Source organism: Macrobrachium rosenbergii, chromosome 40 (genome assembly GCF_040412425.1).
Source record: "Macrobrachium rosenbergii isolate ZJJX-2024 chromosome 40, ASM4041242v1, whole genome shotgun sequence".
NCBI classification, from domain to species: domain Eukaryota; kingdom Metazoa; phylum Arthropoda; class Malacostraca; order Decapoda; family Palaemonidae; genus Macrobrachium; species Macrobrachium rosenbergii.
Genome location: NC_089780.1, coordinates 15,814,509 through 15,827,745, shown reverse-complemented (window position 1 = coordinate 15,827,745; position 13,237 = coordinate 15,814,509). Strand labels below are relative to the sequence as shown.

Below are 13,237 nucleotides of genomic sequence, written 5' to 3'. Positions count from 1 at the left end.
AGGTCTAGGTTTGCTGAGGGAAGGGCCTTCCTTGATTATAAAAAAATTAAGCAATAAACACAATGGTGACATGAATTTTGGATACGCAGGGGACACTGTATTCGAATATATAAATACTTGTTGAAATAAATTTTTAAGAAAAAACTTAGATGTGATCTGGGTTTCACTTGCAGTATTTAAGATACAAGGAAACTGAGTTTAGTTGTAGTTCAGATTTACAGTTCACAAAATGTATTTTTTTTTTTTCAGTTATAACTTTTTACACTAATTTTGTGGAACTTATGAATCCTCTCATTCTCCTAAAATCTGCTTTCAACATTTCAGATTCTTTTTTGATTAAAATTATTTTTCCTCCCCAGAGATAACGCCAAATCACCCGCAGGAGCGTCAAAGACCTGGCAATGTAAGGGAGTTTTTGTTGAGCACATAAGTCAATTTGGAGTGTTTTTAGATTTTTGAAAGGTAAATGTTTGGTCACTGGAATTTGAAATCACCACAAAAACTGAATGATGTGACATTTTCGAGAATGAGATGACATTAGCCCTATTTTTACTTATGCCCTAAATGGGAACCATTGTATCAGCTCCTACTACATCGCCCTCTAAGAGGAACCAATACTGTTACAGTTTGTTGACGTCCTCAATCTTCTGAAAAACCATTCTTGCATACTTTAAGAAAAACACCCTTGGTTCAATCATCCTTTAATATAGATCAGTACGATTTCAAAGGAGAGCAGTGCTGACATAACTGTTCTGCAAAGAATCTGTGTTTGGGTATCTGTTGAGAGATTGGCCTTCGTTGCTCTTTACTGAGAACCAGCACTGTTTTTCAAAAATGTATTCCTTCATCTCCAGCTTTTGGCACGGGTACTCATTAGCAATACAGGGTTTGACTTCATCTACTTTTGGAATTATACTGGCAAGCAAAACAGGTTTTGTATTCGTCTCCAGCTCCTGCGTATCAGTACGAACAATCAAGACAACGACTGACTTGACTTCTAGCTTCTGGGCACTTGCAAGAGAGCGTAACTTCACCTTCAGCCTCTGAGAATTAGTAATAATTGGCAAAATAAGGTCTTACCTCGCCTCCAGCTTCTGAGAAATATACTAACCAGCGGCTCCACCACCAACTACTTGGAACTAGTACCACCTAAAGAATAGCAGATACATCATGCGACTTCACCTCCAAAATTCGAAATGACAAAACATCGCCTGACTACTGCATCAGCTTCTGACAACTAGTAATGACTGTCAGTAGAGTGTCTGCCTCGCCTTCAACACCTAGAACTAGCAAGACATAATCTGGCTTTTAAGCCAGCTTCTGAGAAATCACACGAATTAGCAAAACGGGAATTGATATCATCTCCATATCTGGCAAATTGATTTTTCTGTGAACCCGTAGTAGTGAGAGAATCCAAGAGTAGTGAGAACTCGCCTCCTTTTTCTGAAAACTAGTAATATCGTGTATGATGACTGGCAAGTTTTACATGTTCCTGAGATGCAGATTTTTTCTGATTTTGATGAGTTCAGTTTCTGTTGTCTTTGCTAATAACCTGTGGTTTCAATTTCTCCGTCTACTGATGAAATCCAACTCAAAAGACTTTAATTGGTCGTACCTTGTTGGCAAGACACAAGACAGCTAGCCTAAGCAATTTAACTGGAATATGTAACAGATTATCAAAGGAAAATCTTCTAAATGGGTACATTTATCAGAAAGTACCAATCCCATCGGAATTTAACTGGAGACTCGTTATTAATTTTGTTTTTAGGAAGAAAGTATTTTGAACAGGCTATGTAGAGATACTAAGCTAGATCGTACAAGAATCTGTTAAATAATGTTCGCACTAGTGAATTACAGGTTATCTATTAATTTTCTATAGGAAGTGTGGGCAATCGTGAAAAAAATATGTGCATACACTAGACTGTTATCTTGAAAGTTATATTTGATTTCATTGACTAAATTCATTCATTGGCTCGAAATCTATTGCTAATGAGCAGTGGTATCAGAAGCATAATACTGGACAATATTACCAGAGTTACAAAGGAACAGACTTCTAAAAGGATCAATGGAATTTTTTCAAACTTTCTCGGAAAATTGTAAACATAAACAACAATTTTTCAACGTAGCTGTCTCAAATCCTAAGAAAACTTGTGAACAAGAGACGTGTGCCTTGTGAATTGTGAATATTTTGGTCGACTGCTGTCAATGCAAAGTACAATAGATAAATGAATGGTGTCGCTTAGGAAACGTGAACTTTCACGGCACTTGTGTGTACTGTTAACCTGACGCTCTTGTATGGAGGAGTTGAAAACTGATGGAATCCTTTCTGTTTGGTAAGTAACTTCCATCTGACTTTTTTCCATTTGAGATCCTACTTCCAAATTTGAGAGGGGCGGGGAAGGTAACATTGAACGAAACGAATATTTTTGCCTAATAATGCTAAGCAAAACAGACCGAGATTTAGCATGTAGCCACTACCAACGCAGTATACCTTGGTCGTCCAAAGCAAATTCAAGATCCAGTTATCTAATAACCGTAGCATTATTTTCATTGGCACATCCCTCCTTACTCATAGTGATTCTTTGGGATTCCGTTATCATAATTGATATTTCATAATCAACAACACACGAGCCCAGTGACCTTATGGTAAATTACTGTACATAGGCTATTATGAGAGACTTTAAACTCGACATCGGTAAATAACACCTCATAACTCGTGTAAACAAAAAAAAGAGCCTCGGTGGCCCAGTCGGTAGCGCAGCGGCCTAGGGCTTCGTAGAGGTCCGTGGCGCGGGTTCAAATCCGCAGCCGACTGGTCAGTGAAGGCGGACACTTTGCTATCCGTGTAGACACCCCAGGATTACGTATGTAATCAACGGATAGGTTTGCTGAAAAGCAAATGGGTGTTACAGATTAATACACATAAACAAAGCCACTCCAACATCTAAACACATAACAGGTCTCAAACTGTTGACCTACCTGCCCAGTTCTCCTCGCAGCTTGGGAGAAGGGTAAATTTTTACAACAGTTTCAACTCAATTTTTCTAAAGTAATTATGTATTTTCATGTGTTTTAATGTGTTCTGAATGGTTATGATAGTAATACATTGGGGAAATGAGTTGTTTTTGAGTTACTAGCCTATACACCCCTACTACATCCAACAAGGTTGGGGACCCTTTGGGAAGGGGGGTTTTGGGTGGGGTAAATCACCATCGACACAAAACAGCATTTGAATTAATGAATAAAATGAGGTAAATCATAGCATACCTGGCAAGCCATAGTCAGGCAACGTAGGCTAGTGTAATGTAGCCTAACGTCCCTTATCCGCGTTTATAATGATTCATGGCAGGCTCGTATATACTGGCAAGAGGTAATGTTGCGCTGCGCGCGCTAGCCACGGGTTACAGAAGGTAAATCATGTTATAATATTTTAAAAACAATTATAAATTTACCTTAATTGGATGGACACAAACGTTTTGATGGGTTATATCCAGAACAAGATGGTTGTGGCTCATCTACAGTGTCATCGTCATTGTCATCAGAAAATGATTCCCTAGGTGGTGATTATTGGCTGAGTGTCACTTAAAGGTAGATATAATTTAGCAGCTTTAAGTAAAAAATTGGTGTAAACTGACTGTGCTGCTGCAGGTAACACTCCAATGTTGTCTTTAAAAATCAATGCATTGTGTTTCATTTTCAAAGAAATCGTGAATTAAGTGAAAATAATCAAAGTTACAAGACGAACACAGACTGGACATGACCTCACTCTATGACAGACTTGAACCAAATGGCAAGGGAAAATGTCTGACACCTGTAAGATTTTCACTAGGTCACGTGACTCCCAGACAACACGTAACTACCCACAATGCAATTTTAAGGGGGAAAAAAATTCGCATCAGAACCACAATGCAGTTCTCAACAAAAACAAACTCGCATCAGAGTACAAAACTGTGTCCGTGTTAAAGTAAACAAAACACTTAGAAATTTTCGAGGATGGGGATTATATAAACATTCATATCTCGGATATGATGAATTTCCAAAAAAGTGTTCAGAGACAAAGTTTAATTACTTTTTATGCAAAATGCATCTATAATACTATAATTATTATAGAATGAGTTGGAACTATTGTAAAATAATACCGGAGAAAGGGAGCTGGGGATTGTCACGATACACATACACATCGTTACCAGGCTCTAAGCGATGTCAGGCAGGGCAGCCGATCACGGCTACGGCCTACCCCAACACCAAATCAAAGTCCTTCGTAAAGAAGGCATCGTGCTTACCCCATAGAAAATGGGAAAAAAGCACGTTAAAACAAAGAATCAAAACTCGTGTAAACAAAAACCCTCCTCTTTCCGTTGCCCCCAACGTTAAAAGGCTAATTTCAGTCAACCCCCAAAGTATATAACACAAATGATCGAGAATAGTCACCCTTGTTTCCTCTTCCTTAATTAGGTCGGCTGTTAAATCATGTTTCCGCTCCTTGTCACGCATAAATCATTCCTTCTTCAGCTACTTGTTGTATTCCTCATATGGAAGTAACACCCTCAGTCTTATTTTTTCTAATTTTTGTACTTGTTTTTTGTTATCCAAAACCCAGGTTTCACTGTCTTCCTTAGTAGCACTCCAAATCATATATGTGAGCAGCCTCCTCTTGGATAATTAATTTCCAAATGAAGCTTATTTAATGGATATTTTGTAAGCTTTGGCAGTTTCTAATTCTACTCAGATCGTCTCTTACAACCATTAATGCTCTAAATTACTAGCACTTAATATTTTCTTCCTTAAATTTATTCTAAATTAAACAGAAACATGCTAGTGTTATTTTGATTATCATTCCATGTAATATAATGTTTTTCTTCAAGCATTTAGAAATAAACACAAAAAATTTAACATCATGACATGTTGACTAAGTCATTTTTTCTCAAATTATAATTACAGGCTTACCTACCTAAAACCAAAAAGATGAAGGTTATCGCTCCCAGTCTGCTGTTTGGAGCCCCTGGTATGGAGTGCTTGTTTACCTATAAAATAGGTCTCCGGGTATTAAGGAACTTCAGCGAGTTAATGTAAGTTAAACCCGATAAAGCATGTTAACTTAAAAAAAATAGTGTATCTGGAATTGTCGTTATTTTATGAAATGTATGGTGTAGTTTAAGTAAATATTATAGGCTAGGCAGCAACTACGGCACCAACACTTAAATTGAAAAAATTAGTGTACCCTATCTCATGTGGCATGAAATGTATGGTATAGCCTAATAGTGCAGCAGATTGCTGTAAAAATCGTTCAGATAAGAACAAGCATGAAATTTGGCACAAACATTCCTAAGACTACGCTCTCTTAGAAAGGGCATGACACCTGAAAATCCAAGATGGCGGCTATTTTTCAAAAATGGCCACCATCTATGTTGAGATCACTGGTTTGGGAGCATCTATTGGATGGAATATGCCAGTTTTTTTTTTAAACCTCGACTTTTAGGTTATAAAAATGTTCCATACCACATTTTATTGAAAACCCTTACTAAATGAATTGTAACCAAGATGGCGTACAAAATGGTTGCTATAAAAAGTTTTTTTCTATCCACAGCGCTAGCAGACATAGAGACCAACTGTTTTTTATTTAATGGTATATTCATGTGATCAGACAGTTTAACTAATATGCTATTTTCAACTGAAATAGTAATGGTATGGTCACATACAACATTGTGTCTAAGACTGTAACCATAAAAAGAAAAGAAGAGAAATACGGACTAAACGCAACCAATCTATGTATAGGTCTCTCAACCTACACCTTTGAAAAATTCGAGGATAAGAAGGTAGGCATAGCATGACACGTTGGATGCTCAAGCTAGATTATCTACTGAAGAGAGGCAATATTTATCTAGACTTCACATTTGCAAGTGCACAGAGCTGTGCAGGGAAGACCCAGCTTGTAGCACTTGCACCTTTCCCGACAGCCTGCTTTGCATCCACATTTGGTAAGCTATTGGCAACTCTTGGCTAAGGGCGAGTTGGTTGTCCAGAGGACTTGCCATGCTTCACCAGACTTTTGCCATCCCACTCAGCAGGGTTCTCTGGCTGTGGCTGACACTGGTGGCCTGCCCCACACAACCAGCCTGGTACGCAGCACGCTTGGTGTGTTGGAGGAGAGCTCCCCTGGTTGGTGGAATGGCCTCATATGCCCTTTGTTTTCTGGCAGACATATCAAGTCTAGCCTCATCCACAGTGCCAGCAGTGCTGGATCTTTCATACATAAGTATGACAAACCTCTCCAGGACCTTCAGGTCACTCTCTTCCACTCTGAGAGGGTAGTGACTCAGTTTGGAGAACACAGTGGAGGCCTCTGGAAGGATGTTCCATGTCTGCCAGGCGGTCTTCTTGCCCTTTGCTCCCGAAGGCTGACACTGTATCACAGCCTGTGAACGCATGGAAGAAGAGCATGCCATTCACCTTCTCCTGGCCCAGAGAGTTGCACAGGTCATGCACAGCAATCCAGCGCAGGCTCTGGCCTTGGCCAAATGCCACCCATAGCTTCTCTAGCCCTAGATTGTGGAGAGTGGAGAAAGCACTGACTGCAACGACAAGAACATCTGTGTCATTTGCTTTAACCGTGATGGTCTTGGCTCCATGTTCTGGCATATTTGGCATGGAGAAAGATGCGGGTGTCAGCTTCCTCATGAGAGCACTTTTCCAGTCCCTGTCCTGGTTACTCTGAGCTGACAGGAAGGATTCTGCAGTTCAGATGAAGCAACTCCTGCCTCCACCAGAGCTCTGTCCAACCACTGCCATGAAGAAGAGTACCAAGAGATGTCATTGTGTCTTATCTCAATGTGCCAGTTGGACCAAACATTACCAGATACTTGTCTTCGCCATACTGATCAGGCCACTGCCACTGCACCCAGCTTTGCTACTGGATGTATTGTATTGGCTGATCAGCTGTGATTATGGGTATCTGGCCAGGGTTCAGAAAAAGTCAGTGACATCCTGCAAGGTTTCTGCATCACGTGTTTGATCGTAGCAACAGAATGAGCCTGATCACAATGAGGCAATGAAGTTATGGTTACTTCAAATTCTAGGCTTCTCTTCATTGAGCGTGATGAGCTGACCACGTCAGATTCACAGCATCGTCTATTTCCTGGGTGACTATGACCTTGTCTAGCCACTGATACTCCAGTGCAAGCTGTGGCCCCAAGATATCTGTGGGTGGCTTTGGTATTGCAGTGTTTGGTGGCACAGGGTTCTTTGTTTGAAAGGAAGCTGGTGAGATGTTTGTGAATGTGTCCGGCAATTCAGGCACCGACCTCACTTTCTCAGGTGCAAACTTTGAGTTGCTGTCTTTCCTGTCCAGTGTTCTCCTTGGTGGGGTGCTGAAATATGGAGATGCTAGTTCCATGGAAGGAGGTAGTGGCAGTAGTTGCAGATGGGTTGTGGTCGATGTTGTCCATCACTGCAGTGGTGAACAACCCTTTTCGCAGTACTGGGGGACAGACCACACCCTCCTCCACATATTTGCTAACTGTGGCATCTCCTAACTGTGCAGAGACCTCCAGTACTCTGTCATAAGAGATACTGAGGCCATACTGATGTAGCATTTCAACCAGGTTTCTCTTCCTGGTTTTGGCATAGACTGAGAGTCCCATGTAGACTGGGAATGGTGTTTCTCTGTCTTTGGAGTGTCTATGAGTTGTTGCTCCTCTTTGTATCGGGAGTAGCAGTTGAACTGCATGAGCTGTGCAATGGCCTGGTCTGACTTTGATGCTCCAAATCGTAACTGTGACTTGATGTCAGCCCCATGCTCAACCATCCCTACAAACTGGAGCAGGAGAGGAGGCACAGAATTTCGTACACAAGCCTCAGAAAATGTGCCATCAAACCGTGACTGATGATCAAGTATAGACTTTCTGAGAATATTTGCTGCTTTAGCAATGATAACTGCCTCTGAAAGATCAGATGATTGAGCAAGTGCTTTCCCATCCTTTTGAAATGCAAAGTAATACATCTCTGCCAGATTTATGAGCCTCAAGTTCTGGAATTTCTGCCAGAAGTTTGTCTTTGAGTCTCGTGGAATTTACACTTGGTGACTCTACACCTAATTGTTCCAGACGTTGTTGGTAGAGGTGGCAAATATCTGCCAGCCGAAATGTGACTGGATCATCTGAACAAAGGTTGTTTTCAACAAATGTATGTCATCAGTTCTGACAGAACTAGTGGATACACATCTGATTCTGACTCAGTGCTACCTTGGTCTTTTCTCAAGGCTCCTCAGGTAGGACCTTTTTCTGTTGTAGAGGGCACAAAGACAGGCATGGTGATACTTAAACTCCTATGCAATGACATCCCCACCAGTCAACAAGCAAGGAGCTTGCCATCACTAAGTATCTCTGCACATTCACGCAATTTCAAGTCAAGGCCCTTAGTACTAGCCTGTCTGAGATCAGATGCAGGTGCCACTTTCTCAGAAAATGCAAACTTCATTGTCATGACTGGTTCGGCTAGTTTTTGCACGACTAGTCTCAGTGTTGCTGGTCTGGTCATTGGATTGTCGCTTTCTTGCACGGTCCAGTTTAGTGTTGTTAAACAACAAGCGACAGTTCACATGGTATTTTGCTGCATTTTTCCTGAGAGTGGCCTCTATGCCATCACCTTCATCCAGCCTTGCTGGATCCATTATCAGTGGCATTTCATTAATTTCACTGAACATGGGAATGTTCCTTGCCAGCATTGTGTACCCATCATGGTCTAGGACATGATGACTTGGAGGTGATGTCAAGTGCTCACCTCTTTGTCCTTCTGACAAAGACAACACAAACTCAGTTTGTTTTTCTACTGCTCAATATTGGATTGGCATCACATTCTGCCATGATTTCACTTTTGATTAAGGCCGAGGGTTATCCTTTTTACCACCTTAAACAAAGCACACACATTCCTGTATGGGATTCAACTGGTTCGGTCTCCTACACCTAGCCCGATCATTCATCCAGTGCCATTTAAGTCCCGTGTGATCTGTACACCATCCGGGTAAGTACATGAACCATCATGTACAGCCCCATACCCGCTGGCTCGGCTCTCCCGCGCTGGCATCCTGTCTATTCAGGTGCGGCTATCTAACTATAGCTGGTCTGGGGCTGTTAGAAAGCATGTGGGACACTAAACTAAACTATACTACAACTACTAGTCTAAGACTACAGGATTAGTAAAGCTGGATTAGCTGGCACTGAACCCCATGCTGAGTTACACAGCAGTGATGTCACCAGTAGTGTGCCTGGTTGTGTGCAGACATACACTCTTTTACATTTATTAAATTTTTCCTTCAAAATTGATGAGTTATTCGAAAGAGATGGCCTCATTAGGATCTAAAACCACAGAAACCAAGATCCATGCTTAAAACGATAATTGTTGAACGGGCATTATTTCTCATTATAATTATTGTTTCTACCTTTTCTTGGCAGCCATATAGCCCCCATATTTAAAGGTAAACTGTACTGGGAAGCTACAGAAACATAATATTCACAAGAAATAGTATGGAAGAGCTTTTACCATATTGCTAGAAGCAAATACATGCCATTCTAGTGAAAAATTAGCCAAAATCTGTCGATACTGGCCGCCATCTTGGAATTTGGCCGCCATATTAAATTTTTGCGTGGCCAGCCCTTTTCTGATAGAGGAACTTTAAAGAGCACTTGTGCAAAATTTCATGCTTGTTTCACTATCTGAACGATTCTTATGAAATATGCAATTATCTGCTGCACTATAAGCAATTATTGCAGGCTAGGCAGCAACTGTTGTGGCAGCATTTGTATGTTGGTTGCTGGTCATTATTTTCAGTTAAGTTTGAAAGGTAAATTTTGGACTGTTTCTATGTGTATTTTATAAAAAAAAAAAAATAAAGTCAAATGGTACTTTTAAATGTATTTTCAGATAATTTTTGTGTAGTTGCAATTATGGTTTTTTTTTTTTTTTTTTGAGTTGGGAAGAACATAAGTAATTAGTGACCATAGTGTAATTTTGTAGGCCAAAGTATAAGTGTACTGTATTTGAACATCAAAATCATATTAAAAAAAAAACTTTCAAGAAAGCAAGAAAAATTGGCAGTGGTACTCACAGTGTCTACCAGACTTGAATGGTTTCACCACCCCTTCCATCCTCCTAAACGAGCCCAAATACATGCAAGTGGTACCAATACAGATATTATTAACCAACTTAACCTAACCTAGCCCCAGGCTTGGGCCTACCTGACTGAGGAGCCTTGACAGCCCTGACTCCTCTTGATCTTGCATGTAGTTCATCTGTAGCAGGAAGGTTCTCGGCGCTTCAAAAGTTTGGGTGGGAATAAATTTGGTACCATCAACAACAAAGTAGTGTGGTCCCTCTTCACTCTTTTGCTGATTGACAAAGTTATGCGGGTCGAAATATTAACAAAAAAAAACTTTTCACCAACACAAAGAATGTAATTCTTGACTTCTAATTATGGGGCATAGACCTTTCCACTTCCTCAGACAAATCTTGGCCAATAGGGAGCATCAAGCAGTCTTGGCCATTGAGGGAGACAAAACTGCGTGAATGGGACCTAACCTTAGTCCAACTGAGCCTGATGACTGCCCCATACAAGCCTCTGTCTGGGGCATCTGACAAGGCTGACAGGGCAACCATGTACTGCAAAGGAATTGTTGGAGAAGTAAAGCTTACCTCTTCTCAGTCTTCTTACCTGTAGAAACAAATACCAAAATTTTGAAAGTAATTTGTATTTTTCCTAGGTATACAAACCTGAACCTTGCATATTGGAGGAAACCCTCCTCTGCCTTCCCACTTATTCTACCAATGATGCAGATCTTGTGACCAGAAGTCCAATGGGGAAAGTTGAGTGAAGGGACATATCCTTCTCTCACCATCATATCTCCCTTGTTAGTTAGTACACAGGCTTGTTCAGCTCTTGTTCACAAAAGTACTTCAGGTATGAAAGGTTCAGGTTTGTATATCCAGGAAAAATACAAAATACCTTTAAAAATTTGATATTTTCGTAATGTCCTCATAGTATTTGCTCCACAATCCAGTGTTCCTCGTTGGGAGAGTGGGTTCCGTCCTTAACTAGCACTCTGCTGGCTGCGAGTTCGAATCTCCGACCCGCCAATCAAGAAGAGGAATTTATTTCTGGTGATAGAAATTCATTTCTTGCTATAATGTGGTTCGGATTCCACAATAAGCTGTAGGTCCCGTTGCTAGGTAACCAATTGGTTCTTAGCCACGTAAAATAAATCTAATCCTTCGGGCCAGCCCTAGGAGAGCTGTTAACCAGCTCAGTGGTCTGGTTAAACTAGCTTTAACTTTCCACAATCCAGTGTCACTAAGGTCTAAGGTAACAGAAATCTACCCTTTTTAAAACCAGCTTTTTTTGTGCTCGGTTGTCAGTCCTCCTTTCTTCATTCTAGCTGTACATCTTTTAGCATTTGCACAAATTATTCTTCTGTTAACCTAGCCATCTGCATGCAGTAGTTCCCAATGAACCTTTCTTTCTGCCCTCTTTTTAACCCTCTTCTATTATTATGATACTTGGTACAGGCCTCAGTGCTGATCCTTGATAAACACTAAGATTTGTCAAAATCTGTTACACCTGTCTTCACTAACATCATAATACCCTTCTAATTATTCCAGTGATCTTATGAAAGGCCTTCATAAGTTCCTTAAGAAGTCTCTTCCTCTTTACAAGGTACTGCTCCTGTACTTGCTTGGTTAAAAAGACTGCTTCCTGTCCCACGCACAGTCAGACTGACAGTTATTGATTTTCATTTTTTCTCAGCTTTTATTCCACCACCACCTTCAGTATTTCCAAAGCATGCTAAAAGTAATTTTATTCCTGATGTTTCTACAACTGTTGCTCTGTTTTCCCATCTCTTCTGGTCCTACACTTTCCTTGTCCTTTTTCACAATTTCATAAATTCTTGTAAACTCATCAATAACCAGCACTTCAGCTGCCGTTTAACAAATCACTTATGGTTTCTGAGTTCTGGGAATTTTCATTCCCACAGACTTCTTAAACTCATGCTATGTTCTCTATGGGTCACTATGTCATACCCACATCATAACTCACATTCCTTACAACTTTAATTTCTTCATCCATCATCTCTTGTATACTTTGCCCTTTTTAAATCTTTTCTAGATTTTCCTCAGCCATTTCTGAGTCCTGAATATTACCCCCTCTTCCTGCTACTGTGTTTAAAGTGATTCAGTTTGTACTTACTATCTTTGAGCTAGCTACCTGCCCTTTTAGCTTGCCATTTTCTCCTTATAGGTTGTACATCTCTGACCTCTTTCCTGCCTGTCATCTGCTAGAGTGAAATGACTCCTCTCTTCAGTTGCCCTTTGAGCATCATGATTTCATCACCATGTCTCTCTTTATATCCCTTCCCTGATGTCATACCATATTCCAGTTCTGCTGCTTTTTGCATGTCATACTTCAGCAGTTTCCACCAATCCTTTTATAGTCTTTCAAGCACTCTTAAGATCGCTAGGGTGGGGCAAGTAAGGAATTTCGTGCGTTGACAAACTTCTCGTTATGATTAAAAGTTTTGCCTTGTTAGAACTTGCTCAAGTGAAATTTAAAAAAAATGTTATTCATTTAGATAATATTGAAACACATTTGCATTACAGACCTAATTTGTTTTCATAAAAACAAAGAGACATGGTATAATTTTTGGCCACTGCCAAATCTCAGTTTCCCTGACACATGGTCAGCGAGGGTATTTAAATGGCCAGCTTGATCTAAAACAATAACAGCGGAGGTCACCTCAAGCAGCCAGTCAATTGGACAGTAAAGATAGCCCAAGGGATAGCTGAAGCGGATCAAATCTCCCCACCGCGAACATCTTGACTCCCAGGTCAAGTAAACTGTTTATAACATTAAAAATATTTTATATTAAAGAAACAACAAGGGGGCCTTGTAATTAATGGTAAATTATGCTGAGTATATTATTTAACCTTCAAAGGCACTGAAAGAATAAGTCATGTATCCCATAAATAACTGCTAAAATAGAATATGGACAATAATCATGTGACTTGAAAAAGTCATTCCTGCCAAACCACCCACACAAATTATAAGTGTTAATGCATTAAACACATTATGGTATTATTATAAGAACTATGATTATTATTTCCAAAAAGTACACAAAGAAAGAAAAATCATTAAGAACAACCAAACCTTAATCAACGCTGTTTTCTTTAAAAAACGAAGTACAGCAAATGA

General features: G+C 40.1%; 1 protein-coding gene across 1 annotated transcript in view; it reads left to right on the top strand.

Moving 5' to 3' along the window:
- LOC136826330 (uncharacterized) overlaps nt 1-13,237 on the top strand; it is a 41,816-nt gene that overhangs the window by 22,355 nt on the left and 6,224 nt on the right. The window contains exons 8-9 of the mRNA XM_067083581.1: nt 360-2,333; nt 4,942-5,069. The gene's annotated coding sequence lies outside the window, so the exon portion shown is untranslated. The remainder of the gene's footprint in view (nt 1-359; nt 2,334-4,941; nt 5,070-13,237) is intronic.